Source organism: Peromyscus californicus, unplaced genomic scaffold, assembly GCF_007827085.1.
Source record: "Peromyscus californicus insignis strain IS unplaced genomic scaffold, ASM782708v3 Scaffold_4__1_contigs__length_199733344, whole genome shotgun sequence".
Taxonomy (NCBI): Eukaryota; Metazoa; Chordata; class Mammalia; order Rodentia; family Cricetidae; genus Peromyscus; species Peromyscus californicus.
Genome location: NW_026294562.1, coordinates 87,245,702 through 87,260,786, shown reverse-complemented (window position 1 = coordinate 87,260,786; position 15,085 = coordinate 87,245,702). Strand labels below are relative to the sequence as shown.

The 15,085-nt window shown below is 48.9% G+C and overlaps 1 protein-coding gene across 7 annotated transcripts in view; it reads right to left on the bottom strand.

The window, feature by feature from the left end:
- Nucleotides 1–15,085, bottom strand: part of Plekha7 (pleckstrin homology domain containing A7) — a 191,176-nt gene that overhangs the window by 151,152 nt on the left and 24,939 nt on the right. The gene's annotated exons all lie outside the window — the stretch shown is intronic.

Genomic DNA, 15,085 nt, shown 5'->3' with positions numbered 1-15,085 from the left:
GACCCCTTGGTGCTAAGCTTCATCAGTTACAAGGCTCTGTAACTGATGTTACAGAGTTTTTTTGAGACAAGGTTTCTCTGTATAGCCTTGGCTGTCCTGGAACTCACTTTGTAGACCAGGCTGGCTTTGAACCCAGAGATCCACCTATCTCTGCCTTCCAAGTGCTGGAATTAAAGGTGTGCACGACCACCACCTGGCATTTGTTTTTTGAGACATGCTCTTATGTAGACTAGATGGTCTCTGAACTTTCTATGTAGCTAAGGATGGCCCTGAACTTCTGACCCTCCTGCCTCCCAAGTACAGGCCTGCAACAGCACACTCAGTTTATATAGTCCAGGACTGAACCCAAGACATTGTAAACACAAGTAAGCATTTGACCCACTGAGCCACCTCCCCAGATTTATTTATTCATATGTATGTGCATGTACCTGTATGAGTTGAGGGAACCCTGTGTGTGCAGGGAAGCGAACCTAGGCCCTGTTCGAAGTAGCAAATGCTCTTACCACAGAGCCATTACTCCAGCCCCAGCCCAGCACTATTTCTACGTTTCCATTAGACAAGACAGGTGCTGTTACCATTAGTAAGCACCAGCTCTCCATCTCTGCCTCAACCAACTCTGGGAACCTCTAAAACACTCTGTCTCTACATATTTTACTGTTCTACATGACTGGGATACATGGAGCCGTCTGCTCTTTGTGTTTTTGTAACTGGCTTATTCCACTTAGCATAATGTCTTTGCATTCATCCATGCTGTGGCATATGTGACATATTTCCTTCTTGTGTGGGGGGGCAGGTAACATGCAATTGTATGTAGATGTCACATTTTGTTTATCTGTTCATCTGCCAGTGTACACCTGGACCCTTTTCATCTCTGGGCTACAGCAACTACTGCAAGAGAACCAGTGGACAGCTAACTGCCTGAGCCCTGCTCTCAATTCCTCTGGGTCTTACCTAGAGGTGGAATTGCTGGATCACATGATGAGCCAGTTTAGATGTCTGAGGAGCCCCAAACTGTTTTCTATAGCAGCTGCCCTAGTTTATACTCCTACAGTAATACATGAGAACCCATTTCTTCTCCACACCCTGAGTTGTACTTAAGTCCCAGGAAACAGTCTTTCTCTCGCACCCAGGATATCTACAAACTGTTGTGGCCTCAAACTCCACTATGTAGCCTAGGCTAGCCTCAATTTACAGCAATACTTCTGCCTCAGTTCCAGAGTGCTGGGAATGCACGCACAAGCCACAGCATCTTTAGTTCTTTTTCTACCTCTTTTTTTTCATCTGAAAAACAATGACATTATGGTAACAGCATTTACTTCACAGAGGCGTTGTGAGAAAGTTCACACAAAAGCAGTGCCTACTTGTGACATGCTAGTCTTTCAAACATATAGGAATGAAGGTATCCAGAAAGGCTGAAGAAAAATCTGAAGCTGGTGAAGATCAACTCATGGCAGGACAGAGGTGTGTGTGTGCACATGTGTACATATGTATGAATATGCATATGTGTAGAAGCATGAGTGTGTACATGTGTATGCATGCATGTATGACTGTGAGTGTGTAGAAGCATGAGTGAGTGCATGTGTGTTCCATATATATGTAAGCATCTATGCATGTGTCAATGCATGAGGGTGTATGCATGCGTGTATGTAAATATATATGTGTATGAGTTTGTGTATGTATAGATGTATAAGTAAGTATATACATGTGTACGTGCTCATGCTGCACAGTACTAAGTCACTACTAATGTATATATCTTGAGAGATAAAGACACAAGTCAGAGTCCAACCTTGGGACTTCACACTATAAACCACAAGGCCATCAGGGTCCCAGGAAGAGCGAGCAAGGCTTAGAGGCACCTGGAGTCACTAACCAGAGTGTGAAGCAAGACCCAGAGTATAATCTGGATGGCCTAGACCTTTCCCACTGGCGCGTCTCTGGCAGTGACACACATGGTTCAGAATCCAAGGGGAGCCTTTGTTTCAGTTCCCTTAAATTTTCCATTCAGTTTTTTTTTTTTTTAATCTTTTCTCTTTTCTACAGCAAACTCCTCAGAAGGACTTTGTCATCTCAGATATCTGAGCAGTAACTCCACTCCCTGCTTTATTCATGGGGCCAGCCACACCCTGCTTGGGACATCCTAAGCTTTGGCCCCAGGATTGTACTGCTGCCCATGCCTGCCACAGCAGGGACATCATGGATCCTGGCTCCCTCCTCCACCAAAGCCTCCTTCCCTGGACTGCCCCCCTCTGGGAAGAGCTGCAGCAATTGGCTTCACTGAGTCCTGAAACAGTTCCCTGGTTTATCTATCTGTGCTTGGGTTGAACACTGTTACTTTTCAGATACAAGGAGTCGGGATAACCACCTCCCAGCACAAAGTCAGAGACCGAAATCACTCCAGGACACAGTGCTCTCTCCGTGCCCTATTTGTTAAATTCCCTACCTTGTGTTTTTAAACCGGCTGTTAAATTTCAGCTCAGCAACTCGCCGAGTACATTATTAACTGCAAATGCTTCAGTGGCTTTGCTAGTTAAAGTTTAGGAAAGAGCATTCTCATTAAAGCATAATTTCTCCAGCGACCCTCTAAACAGCAGTCTATCAGGGCAAGCCTCAGCCAGACCCCCAGTCCACCCCAGCTGATATCAGGCTTTCCCAAGCATGCTTCTGTTTTTCTGTAGCAAAGACAACAAACAAACAACTCGAGTGATTCAAAAATCCTAAGTTGGGTGGCCAAGATCTGGCAGGTACTGGTCACCCTGAACCTTGGCCAGGTGGGAAGGGAGGGGATAATGAAGCTCTGCTAGGGCCACAGGCCCTCCAGCCCTTAAAGCTGCAGTACAGCATTCATCAATCTTGCTAGGGAGCACCCCAAGCCCCAGGGAGTACTGCCCCCAAAGCACCCCAAGTCCTAGAGAAAAAGCCCCAAAGCCTAAACCTTCTGTCCACTTTCCACCACTCATACCTGTTCCCCAATACACAGGCACTCTCCAAATCAGGTCCTTGAATGGATGGATAAGCCCACAGCTCAGAGTAGCCAAGACAAACACTTGTACCAGGATGGTTTGGACACTGCCATCTGATACTCAGATGTGCCACTTCCTGCCTCTCCCTCCACACACAACCAACCTTAGTGTCAACTCTCCATCTTTGGGTTTACTGCCCAGGAAAGGTGTCATCTGAAGATGAGGAAGTCAATACCTGTCTAACCAGCACTCAGCCTCTCTTAGGGCCTCCGGGGCATACAGGAAAGAGGCAAAAAGAAGAGGAGAGGAAGGGATGGAGAAAGGGAGGGAAGGGAGTGAACAGAATGCTATTAGTCCAAGCTAACCCAAAATTCCAACCATGACCTGGTGTGGGCAGAGGAAGGAGAGCTACTAGGTAGGCTCCACTGAAAAGCCATCAACTGGGTGCTAAAGGAAGGGAGGAGTAGAGCACCAAGGGGCTTCCCAAGCCTCCCTTGGGGTGAGGTGGCCTCCTTCCTGCAACACTCATTAGACAGAGGTCTGCCTCTCCCTCCTCCAGACACAAGGAGAGGAACCGCTCGAGGCAGATCTAGACAGCCTACAGCATTCAAGGTGTTCCAGGAGACCCATGGGCTATAGGTAAAAGGCTGCTCCAGCTCCAGCCCAGCAAGCCAGGGACTGAAGCAGCCCTCCTTCCTCTTGGCCATCTGTGGACTCACAGCCTTCCAGGGAAGGGCTCCTATCACTGCCCTGACCCCCAGGAGACCTCTGGGTACTGCTGTCCAACTCTGCTTCTGCCAGGCAGCCCTGGGGTTGCATCATATTAATTCGACACAGGGCCAGAAGTTCCTGCCCACCCCTTTCTGAAGGGCTGCTTTGTGTTTCTTGCTTACCAAGAAAGAAAACTGTTTTAGCAGCTGAATGACACTGCTCCCAGTCTTTAAAAAAGTCACAAAGCCCAAAGCCACCCGGCACGCCCATGCCCCTTCGTCATGAATGAGTGCCTGTGTGCACGGGCAGCAGGACTGACCTGCAAACTCTAAGCTCAGAGACTTCCAGTCCTTTGCTCGACACCTCACACAACTCATGCTATGTCTCAGAAGCATGTGTGCCAGCTCCTGGCCATGTCTAGCTGTGCAGTTACTATGGCTTGCTACTATAGACCTCCCACAGCCTCCTATGCCTGGAGATTTGTAATGCCTAGTGAATCTTTCCTACTTGTCCATTTGGGGCCTCAGTAGAAAAGTTGACTGTGACCAGACACAGTGGCACACATCTATAATCAACTCTAAATGCTGAGGCAGGAGGATAATAAATTTGAAGCCAGCCTGAGCTATATGGCAAGACCCTGTTGAGAAAAGAGAAAGGAGAGGAAAGAAGAGAAGGAGAGAGAGGAAGAGGGAGAGAGGAAGAGAGAAACAAAAAAGGAATTTAAGAAGATATATCCTTCTTGGTGGCCTCTGATATACCAGAAACTCAGCATGCTGCACTCATGGGCCAAGGGAAGAAAACTATAGGGGTTTGGTGGGGGTGACGGTGGCAGGTGATGGGAGGAGATTCACTCTTTTGAAGCAGCTGACCACCTGGAGCAGTCTCCCCCATCTCCCATCCCCATCCCCTCAAGGTCACTGGCAGCCTGTCACCAGAATACAGAAGCACGGGACTCAGTGGGGTCAGTAGGAAGCAGAGTATAGACGGAGGCTCAAGACATCAAGGTGTGGTGTGGCCGCTTGTCTGTGCTCCCAGCACTTGGGAACTAGAGGCAGGAGGATCAGGAATTTGAGGTCATACTCAACTATAGCTGGAGGCCAGGCTGGGCTACACGATGAGACCAAACTGAAAGAAGAGAATAATAAAGAGAGGGGAAGCACCTCAACAGGCTGATTCTCTGGACTCAAAACAGCCACATGAAGTCTAAGTTGAAGTCAGTGGTCTCCCAGCAGATGTAGCAGGTGGGCAAAGTATTTATCACGATTCGATAGTAATGGGGGCTTCAATCAATTTCAAGCTTCACTAATAAAATTATAATGCTGCCAGGCATGGTGCGTGTATCTGTAGTATCTGTAGCTATGTGAGGAGCTGAGAAAAAAAAAAAAAAAAAAAAGCCTTGTAATCTGTTAATCTGTTAACTCAGAAACAGTCACTGTGGATTTGTTTTTTTGTTTGTTTTTTTTTTTTTTTTTTTTTTGCTTTTGAGGCAGCATCCTACTCTGTAGCCCAGGCTTGCCTGTAGCTCACTACATAGCTCAAGTTGGCCTCAAACGTGTGATACTTCTACCTTAGCCTACCAGATGCCAGCATTATAGATGTGAGCTACCATGACTGGGTTGCTATTGACATTTTGTTAGGGCTTGATCTGTGTGTCAGTGGGCATGTGTCAACAAAAATGGGATAACACAGTATCTTGTTGTATTTTTTCTCCTTATTGCTTATCTACATTGCCTAAATTTACAAGGAACATGAATAACCTTGTAAAACAAACACTCTTTTAAAAAATATTTTCAGTAAAGAAACAATTTCTCGACCTTCCCAGCTTCCAGGCAGAATCTTCCAGCTGGTAAGTGCTGTTAGGTCTCCCCTCTGGGACCTATTTCATTCAAGGCTCAGCCCAGCAGATACAAATGGTCACTGCTCGCCTCGCTGATACTCTTGAAAACCCAAGCACTTACCATGGACCTGAGCCTGCAGCCACACCATGGACTGCTTAGCCAGAGCTAGGGGACCCAAAGGAAAGCCTTCAAAAGTAGCAGCATCTTGCCCCTCATAAACTGAGTCTTCAGAAATAAGGCCTATGAGAAAGTTACCACCATAGAGGAACTGATGAAGGCTTGAGGCCAGTCAAACCTGCCTTGAACCCCTAATGTGGGATCTTTGCCAGGTGCCTCCATGTGGCTTGTTACTCATCCATCTACCCCCCACCCCCACCCCCACCCCCATGGTCCTTTGAAACAAGATCTGATGCAACCAAGAGTGACTTCAAACTCCTTATGTAGCCAAAAATGACCACGCCTTCACCTTCTGAGTGCTAGGATCAGTCATCCAAGGCTTTGTGTGTGCTAGGCAAGAACTTTCCAACTAAGCTCCATCCCTGCTTGTTGAGTCCCCTTTCACCCACCGTTCTCCTACCCAAGATAGCAGGCAGTCTGGAAAGGCTGGCTCAGCCACACAAGCAAAGCCAAGATGGCATGGGACAAGAGTGCTGGAAGCATGGAGACCTCAGAGAACATGACAAACAGCAGGAAGGAATGCCCCAACTTGTCTAACACCCATTTCCCTTGCCTCTAAATTAAGTGGGTTGGAGTAGATGTCTAAACTCCATGCCTCTGGCCAGCTCATCTGTCCAGAGTATTCTCTAAGATCCTGTCTTAAGAAACAGAGCTAACAGCCGGGCGATGGTGGCGCACGCCTTTAATCCCAGCACTCGGGAGGCAGAGCCAGGCGGATCTCTGTGAGTTCAAGGCCAGCCTGGGCTACCAAGTGAGTTCCAGGAAAGGCGCAAAGCTACACAGAGAAACCCTGTCTCGAAAAAAAAAAAAAGAAAAAAAAAGAAACAGAGCTAACAGCCGGGCGATGGTGGCACATGCCTTTAATCCCAGTACTCGGGAGGCAGAGCCAGGTGGATCTCTGTGAGTTCGAGGCCAGCCTGTTCTACAGAGCGAGATCCAGGACAGGCACCAAAACAACACAAAGAAACCCTGTCTCCAAAAAAAAAGGAAAAAAAGAAAAGAAAAGAAAAAAGAAACAGAGCTAATATTACACTTGGAGGTAGCAAACTGCTCTCTCTGAAGACCATTGCTTACTGGGGCAACACTTATGGTTCTACAGTCCAAATCAGCCAGTGTGTCCCCATCTTCCCATCCCTAATACCACAGCTGAGTAAATGTCCTAGCTCACCTCCTCCCTTCCCCTTCCAGATACACTGCCTGGAGACTGTTTGCTGATGGGTCAACCCGTCAAAAACACCCAACAGCTCCCTGTCTCCCAGAGAACTTGGTGGAACTCGTCCGTCAGCACCCAAGCCTCACCTTCAGGAACCCTGTGTTAACACAGGCTTCCCATCTCTAACCACTGCTTACTCCTCACCTTGATGAAGCCTTCCCAATACTCCTTGGTTCCACCAGCTGTCCCACTGATGTCCTCCACCTCCTATTTTCTGAATTTCTATTTATACCACCCCATCCCCTGCCCTATCACTCCAGATAAAACAAGTGATTTCAACCAGATGGCTGAGCACACAAATACAGTATCATCCTGGCTTCTTTTCTGTATCCCCTCAGGACCTGCTATCTACACAGATATAAAGGAATATCTGACTGCCCATCATGCCCAGACCACACCCTCACTGCAGGAGTACTCACCTCCCTGGATGTGGCCCAGTCCCTGCCCTAGATGACTGGCAGCTAGTATAAAGCACACAGATCTGAGGGCAGATCTTGGCTCCACCATTTAGAGCAACATATTCCTTCATCTCCCAAAGATGAATGGAGATAAGACAAGGTGCCCAGCCTCTAGTACACATGAAGGAAAACCTTCCACTCCCCTCTGCCATCCACAAAGCCCCTCGGCTTGAGTGTTGCACACACACACACACACACACACACACACACACACACACACACACACACACACAGAAAACCGGTTGGACAGCAGGCACACCTCATCCCCTGGCTGCCAGTTGGCTCCTAATGCAGAAGAAAACAAAGCTCCTGCCCCACTCAAGCAAGGTTTAGAAGAAGTCTTTGTTAACACTGGGGCTTAAAGGCCTCTTTATGGGCCAGACACTGACTGTGTTTACAAGAGGGAGGCGAAGTCAACCTACAGTTCAGCATAAGCTAGTGCTGAACCGGGCCTTCCCTCCATAGTTCTTAATTAAATTTGGCACTAGTTAGCAGCCACCAACCCCTGTTCCTTGAAGAAAATGAGGGGCGGTGCATGGAGGCCCCAACACTCCATAGTGATCAGACATAAAACAGTCAGCACCAGTGACACAGAAGTTACACAGGCTGAAGAAACACTCACTCTGTGAAGCACTTGTCTTGAAAGCAGGAGACCTGAGTTTGATCCACAAAACTCACATTAAAAACAAGACAGGCAGGTGGCATGCAACGTACCCAGCATTAAAGAGCTAGAGACAGGCAGATCCCTGGGGTTCACTGGCCAACCAGTCTAGCCTATTGGGCAAGTCCCAAGGCAATAAGGGACCCTGTCTCAAAATAAACAAATAATACAAATTTAAAAATAAGGTGAACTGCACCTGAAGAAGAATGATGCCTGAGATTCTCCTCTGGCCTCCACGCACACACGTGCACACACTCGCACACCTCTGTGCCCACCCTGTCTTCTCCTATGGCTTCCACACACACGTGCACACATTCGAACACATCTGTGCCCACCCTGCTACAGGGGCCTTGGTCATTCTGTTCCACCCATAGACTGGTCCTAGGGTAGCCCATTCCCCACATGCCCCACAAGCTCCACCCCTCATTAGATTTCCACAGCCTGTTTGCTGTGAGCATTCCCCTCCATTTATGATTTACTTGAAAGTCTCCTCCAGGATGCTGCACTGACCTCTCAGAGCTAAGGGCCACAGCCCCCTCTTCATGCCTCTATCAAAGCACTCAGCAAACTGTAGTGTGTCTCCGTCCACTCACACTGCCCAATCCCATTGTCATCTCTGGGCTTCAAGACAGAAAAGACCATATTCTAGTTATCCTTAGGTACACAGCTGTTGCACCCAGTGTGACTGACCCAGATACAGACAAATCTTCCAGAACGCATGATCCTTAACTCCTGAAGCCACCTGTGAGAGGCAGGCACAGCTATACGAGTCCTCCATTTCATGGGTACAGAAGTGGAGGCCCAACTGCTCAAGGTCAGTGAGTTAGTCACTAACAACACGGATGATGCCCGGCTCTCCTATAATCAGAACCCAGGCGGCAGGAACTATGCCCATGGTCACAGCTCCCTGGCCACTCTCCCACACTCCCCTCTTACCTTCCTCGGGCCCCTCACCATGGCTGTTGTTTCCAATAGGAGCCACTTTCAAGATAATCTTTGAGAATTTGGCCCCATAAAACCAGCAATCTAGAGGAGTCACTTCCTGCCCCTGAGCAGAGACTTTTCCTGGCTGTTTGGCATGAAGTGTTTCCCCTCATTTGGCTACTTGGCAGCCCATTCACAGCAGACAAGACCTCCAGCAGCAAACAGGTATGTGCACACAGGCCAGATCCCCACATCTCCTGAGGCCACCCTGTGTCTGTCACTATAAGAGGTGTACCCAGAGGCTGAGAAACAAGAGGTTCTGCCATAAACAGTGGAAGGAGGTAAAGGTGGCTATGAAATATAGTAACACCAATCACCACAGGAACGGCAGGACCATGGCCTGTGTGAGATCCCACTCACATCCTAAACATTCTCAACTACTGGTTCCCCTAAAGAAACTCAGTCTAGTTAAGCCTAAGAAAGAATAAAATCCAAACAGAAACTTCCTTGGTTTTTGGAAGAACCAGGGTGGCAAGAGGCTTGTATCTGTGGGGCTCTCCTTGCAGCTAGACACGGGTTGCCATGCTCTGAACACAGGAGCTTGACTTCCCTGGGACCAGCTGCTGTTAAGCATGTCTAGGGGCCACAGGGCACAGTGGAGACAGGATGCAAAGATTTCATTCCACAGACAGAGCCTGGCAAGTGGGCTTTTGTACAGATGAGTCCAATGGGGACAAGCCTGGCAGATGGCGGGTTGAGCATGAGTCTGGAAAAAAAGCTGTTCTTTGAGACACGTGTGTTCTTATTTGGTTTGGGCTTAGGATAACGAGGGTGGAAAATGAGCAAAATAGAGCCACATGACAAAGGGTCTCAGTCTCTAAATGAGAGTCTCAGGCGTGAAGTAGGTCTTCAATAAATGTAAGTTTTGTGTACTCAGCATGCAGTAGGTCTTCAATAAATGCAAGTTTCATGTACTCAGCATGCAGTAGGTCTTCAATAAATGCAGGTTTTGTGTACTCAGCATGCAGTGGGCCTTTAACAAAAGGAGTTCTTATGCAGAGAGGTCAATGAGACACCCTGAAACAGTCTGAGTCAAGGAAATAATGAAATCAAATTTGCATTCTGGTGGGAATGTTGTGCTTGTCCTCGGTGCTCTGGAGCTCCTAAGGTAAATGAAATGTTGGCAACACTAAAATGGCATATGGCAAAAAGAAATGCAGCTATAGAGTTTACTGGAGTCCAGGAATTATCCTCAGAATTTTCTGTTAAACTTCTTTAATCTTCATAATAATCCTGCGGTAGGCATGGGGGGATGACACATATTTGTGTGCACATGTACATGTAAAGGTTAGGAGTAGGATGGAATGTCAAGTGTCTTCAATCACTCTCTACCTTTTTTTTTTAATTTTTTTTTTTTTTTTTTTTTTTGGTTTTTCGAGACAGGGTTTCTCTGTGTAGCTTTGCGCCTTTCCTGGGACTCACTTGGTAGCCCAGGTTGGCCTCGAACTCACAGAGATCCACCTGCCTCTGCCTCCTGAGTGCTGGGATTAAAGGCGTGCGCCACCACCGCCCGGCTAATTTCTTTTTTTGTGTGTGTGTGTGTGTGTTTTTGTTTTTTGTTTTGGCTTTTTGAGACAGGGTTTCTCTGTGTAACAGCTCTGACTGTCCTGGAACTTGCTTTGTAGACCAGGCTGGCCTCAAACTCACAGAGATCCACCTGCCTCTGCCTCCCGAGTGCTGGGATTAAAGGCGTGCACCACCACCGCCTGGCTCCACCTTATTTTTTGAGGCAAGGTCTCTCACTGAACCTGAAGTTCACCAATTCTGCTAGACTGACAACTAGCTAGCAAACCGAGATTCACCTGCCCTACATGCTCAGTGTTGGGACTACAAGCATGGCACCCTGCTTTTTCAAAAAGTTCTAGGGGATCGAACTCAGGCCCTCATGCTTGCATGGCATGCACTTCAACTGAGCATCTCCCCAGCCCACGGGAGACATGTCCTTCTACATAATTTACAAATGAGGAAACTGAGGCACAGGGTATAGCTGAGAAACGTTGCCACCAGGATTCCAACCTAGTTCATTTAACTTTCAAGCCAGCCAGGGCACAGGGATGTCACTAGACCCCTTTGGCCCTCACCCCAGCCTTTCTCTTACCACTGTGGAACACAAGCCAGCCCGGGCTAGGAAGGGAACGAGGGGGCTGCAATAACTTGGCCCTGAAGCTGCAAAGACAAAATGAACGGGCGAGGAGTGGGCCACCAGATCCCCACAGATCTCAGGGTGGAAAGTGCTCAATTAAAATGCATTTGTTCAGAGCCCAGCCTCAGCCTTCAACAGAGCCACCATTGTCCATCTCAACTGCCGCTGCCCACAGCCTGTCGTCATGGAGCCGGAATGTGGGGTCTTGGCCCTCTCCGACGGCAGCAGAAATGCTGCTCTGTTTACCCACGTTGCCCTTATTTAAAAACACAACAAAAGGCCCCACTCCACCCTCAGCCCTTCAGCGTCATGGCACCGGGGAAGGACAGGCGCTGCTAGGCCGACACTCCATATAACAGTGGGGTGAGGCCAGCCTGAGAGAAGAGTCTCAGTGACCCAACCAGGCCTCCCTCGGGATACTGGAAAAGGACTCTGAGGAACCAAACAGAAATCTGCACGGGATATAAACACAAACTGTGAAGCCCTGGAAAGGCCCCAAGCCCCTTTAGAAAATCTTTATGTCCAAAGAATTTGGAATGTTTGGCCAAGGGCTCAAGTCCAGGCTCCTATTAATGCAGACTCTGCCTACATCAAACAACCTGCAGAGCAGAGACAGGCTTGTGTGTCCAGCCAAGCAAGGGGCAGAAGGCCAGCCAGCTAGCCAGGGCCACAGAACCCAGGAAAAGGGTGCTCCAGAGGCAAGGGCCTAGAGTCCTGCTAACTCACACCGAGTCCAGAAACAGAATGTCCACATCCAACATGCTGGCCTGTCCTGACTTTATGTGTACAGGTTCCAAGGACAGGTTTAATCAGTAACACCATCCAGAGTAGGAAGGAAAGAAGGGGGCCTTGGAAACCCAGAGCTCTTTATGGGTGAGACCCATGGCGGTGGTGCCCAAACAAAGGGCTCTAAAACCCACTCTCCCAGGCAGTCTGCTGACTTCAGGCACACAGGGCAGAAGAGGGAGCCCACGTGCTCTGGGCCACCTGTTACCTCTCAGCCTCACCCCTCCCTGCCCCAACACTCACACACAGGCACAAGTATAAGCTCGACAGCACCACTGATGCTCAACCACCTTGAACTGCAGGATTCTGCATCACTGAAAATGTGGTATTGCCTCTTGGCCCCCTGTGCTTCGAGAAGATTCCCTTGCCTCCCACCCAGGGTGTTGCTCCAAGTAACACAGCAAGAAGCAAACAAAGCTTCTTGGGAAACTCTCCCCTAAAGGAGCTGGGGGTGAGTAAAGGAGAAGATGGAGAAAGACTGTTTAAGAACTAAAAGCAAGGGATGCTGGGGAGATTGCTCAGTGGTTAAGAGCACTGGCTGATCCTCCACAAGACCTAGATTCTATTCCCCACACCCAGATGCCATCTCCTTAGAGGCCTCCCTCAAGTCCTCTCCTCCCAAGCGCCGCCCTCCTTGCTCACCAACCCCCACCTCACACACCTGCACTCCTCCAACCATACATTGTAACCATTTAATTTATCCTCTTTCTCTCCACTACAAAGCAAGCCCAAAGAGCAGAGTTGGTGGATTACTACACTGTCCCAGCCCGACCTCTGCAACAATGCTTGGTAGCCACAGGAAGTCAATAAAGCTCTGTCAGTGGACCAATGACCAGTAAGGAAGGCATTCTTCCTAGATGCTGATTACAAATGGAAACTGAAACTCAGACAGGGCCAGGGACACAAAGAATGAGGACCTGTTTGTATGAAAACGCCAAGGTGGCTTGCCTAGTATGCATGACACCCTGGGTTTGAGTCCTAGCACCATGTAAACTGGTATATTGGTATGCACCTGTAACCCTACCGTCAAAGAGGCAGAAAGAAGTTCAAGGTTAAGGCTAGTCTGGGATACATGGAACCTTGCTCCTCCCCTCAAAAAGGCCACAGTGAAACCTACTTATTTATATTCTAAAAAAAAAAATAATTCTAGCTGGACGAATGGTGCACACCTTTAATCCCAGCACTTATGAGACAGAGGCAGGCAGATCTCTGTGAGTTTGAGACTAGCATGGTCTATACAGCCAAGATCTAGACCAGACAGGGTGAGATTAATTCTAAGAAGAAATCGGCTCCTCAGGCAGATGCCTCATCTATCATAGAAAACCAGTACCTTGCCCAAAGCTGGCTGGCACACAGCAGGAGCTTTGAATAAGCCAGCCAGCCACCCCTGGGCACCTGCTATGTCCTTACACTGTGATTTCTCTACACCCTGCTTATGTAGTACCTTTCACGCTTACTGACATGTGGAAGAAGAACAGAATCTTAACATACAAAATTGAACCAGAAATGGGAAAAAACCAACAGAAAGAGAAATGCAGCTACAAAGTCGTCCTACAAAGCAAGCCAGTTCTCAGACACCACTGCAGTGCCCAGCAGGAGCATGGGGGTGGGGGTAGGGGGTGCAACAAAGTGTAGCCCTCAGTACCCTTGTAGGATGCTGCAAAACCAGCAAGGGGAGATGCTGACAGGGATCCCCAAGACAAGCAGGGGCAGGAGGAAGTTAGGAAAAACCTCATGAGTCCTTCACTGTGTACATCACTTTCCCTTTGAACACACTAGGCAAGTGCAGTGGAGGAACCTGGCTAGAGTCCCAGCTGTCACCAGCGACATGAGTAACCTTGGGCAGGTGAGCTCACTGCCGAGGCTTAGTTGTACCTATAAACACCGGGAGATCCTCCAGGTAATACTTCCTAGAAAGGCTCCAATCAGATACTCAAGGCTTTCAGAAAGCACCTACTGTGTACTCAGATTTGAACCAAGTAGAACTCCCCAGCAGGTACCACAGGAGCTGGGGCAGGGGAGAACACCATCACATACACCATCAGCCAGTCCCACTGCCAGGGAGGATCGGGAGGGAGGAGGAGCTGGTTTGCAATCCATCAAATTAACTGCCTCAAATGGGAAACTTGGTGGCCTCCTCCACCCTCCTGCGTATGCCCTAATCTCTCCAGGCCCTACTGTCCAGGAAAAAAATATGAGAGCTGGAAACTGCTCAGCCTTCTGTGTTCAGGGTCCATTCTTTGGAAAAACCTCAGGCACCACCAGGCAGTCACCCAAGCAAAAAGTTTCCTAGTTGGTGGCTGGCTCAGGCCTGCCTCCACCCCCCTCCACCTACCCACCACCAGAAACCAGCAGAGAAACCTTGGTCTCCCCTTTGGCCTTTAACCTTGCAAAGTAGACCTGTCCAACCAGCCCTTTGGTAAACAAGACTGTTGCTTCCTCTACCCTTTCCGCCTAAGACTGAAGGGCCTGGTGGGGTGGACCAGGAAACGCTGGGGCTGACCAGGCCTGGACAGGGGTTACCTTATAGATGGGTGTGGTGCAAACAGCCCAGGATGAAGCCAGGTTCTAACTGGGGCGGATCCAGCCCTTCTGGGAAGCCACCTGCCCCTCTCTGGCCCTCAGGCTCATATAAAGAATGAAGAGAATGCGAAACCGCCTCCAGGAACCTCTCTGCTGTTTATGACCAGGTTTGACCAGAGCACTCTAGTAAATCTGACCTTTAGACACCCGAGGGATGCAAACACTGGGTGGGAAGCAGAAGGGGCCCTCTCCCACACCTTAGGAGGTTCCATGCCAGTTCCAGTGTCTTCTCTCTCCCAGATTATTCTACCCTGTGACCCCCTGACTTCTCAGATTTTTAATTCTGTGATAACCTTTGCCCCCTTCCCTGCATGACCAAGTTCTGAGACACATTCACACAGAACTTCCTTGGTAAAGGCTTCCTGGTTTTCCCCTCCCGACCCCAGCCCCAGTCTCTCCTGCCTCCTTCCCTCAGCTGGCCTCGGGAGCAGAGTCCCTCACCTCCTGAAAAGTCACAAGTGAGTAATCCCAGTGGGCCCTTGAGGAAGAAGGATCAAGGGTCCAAACCCAAAGTCAGCTAGTGAGTGTGAGGCCAGCCTGAGCTGGATGAGATCCAGTCTACAAAGACAGA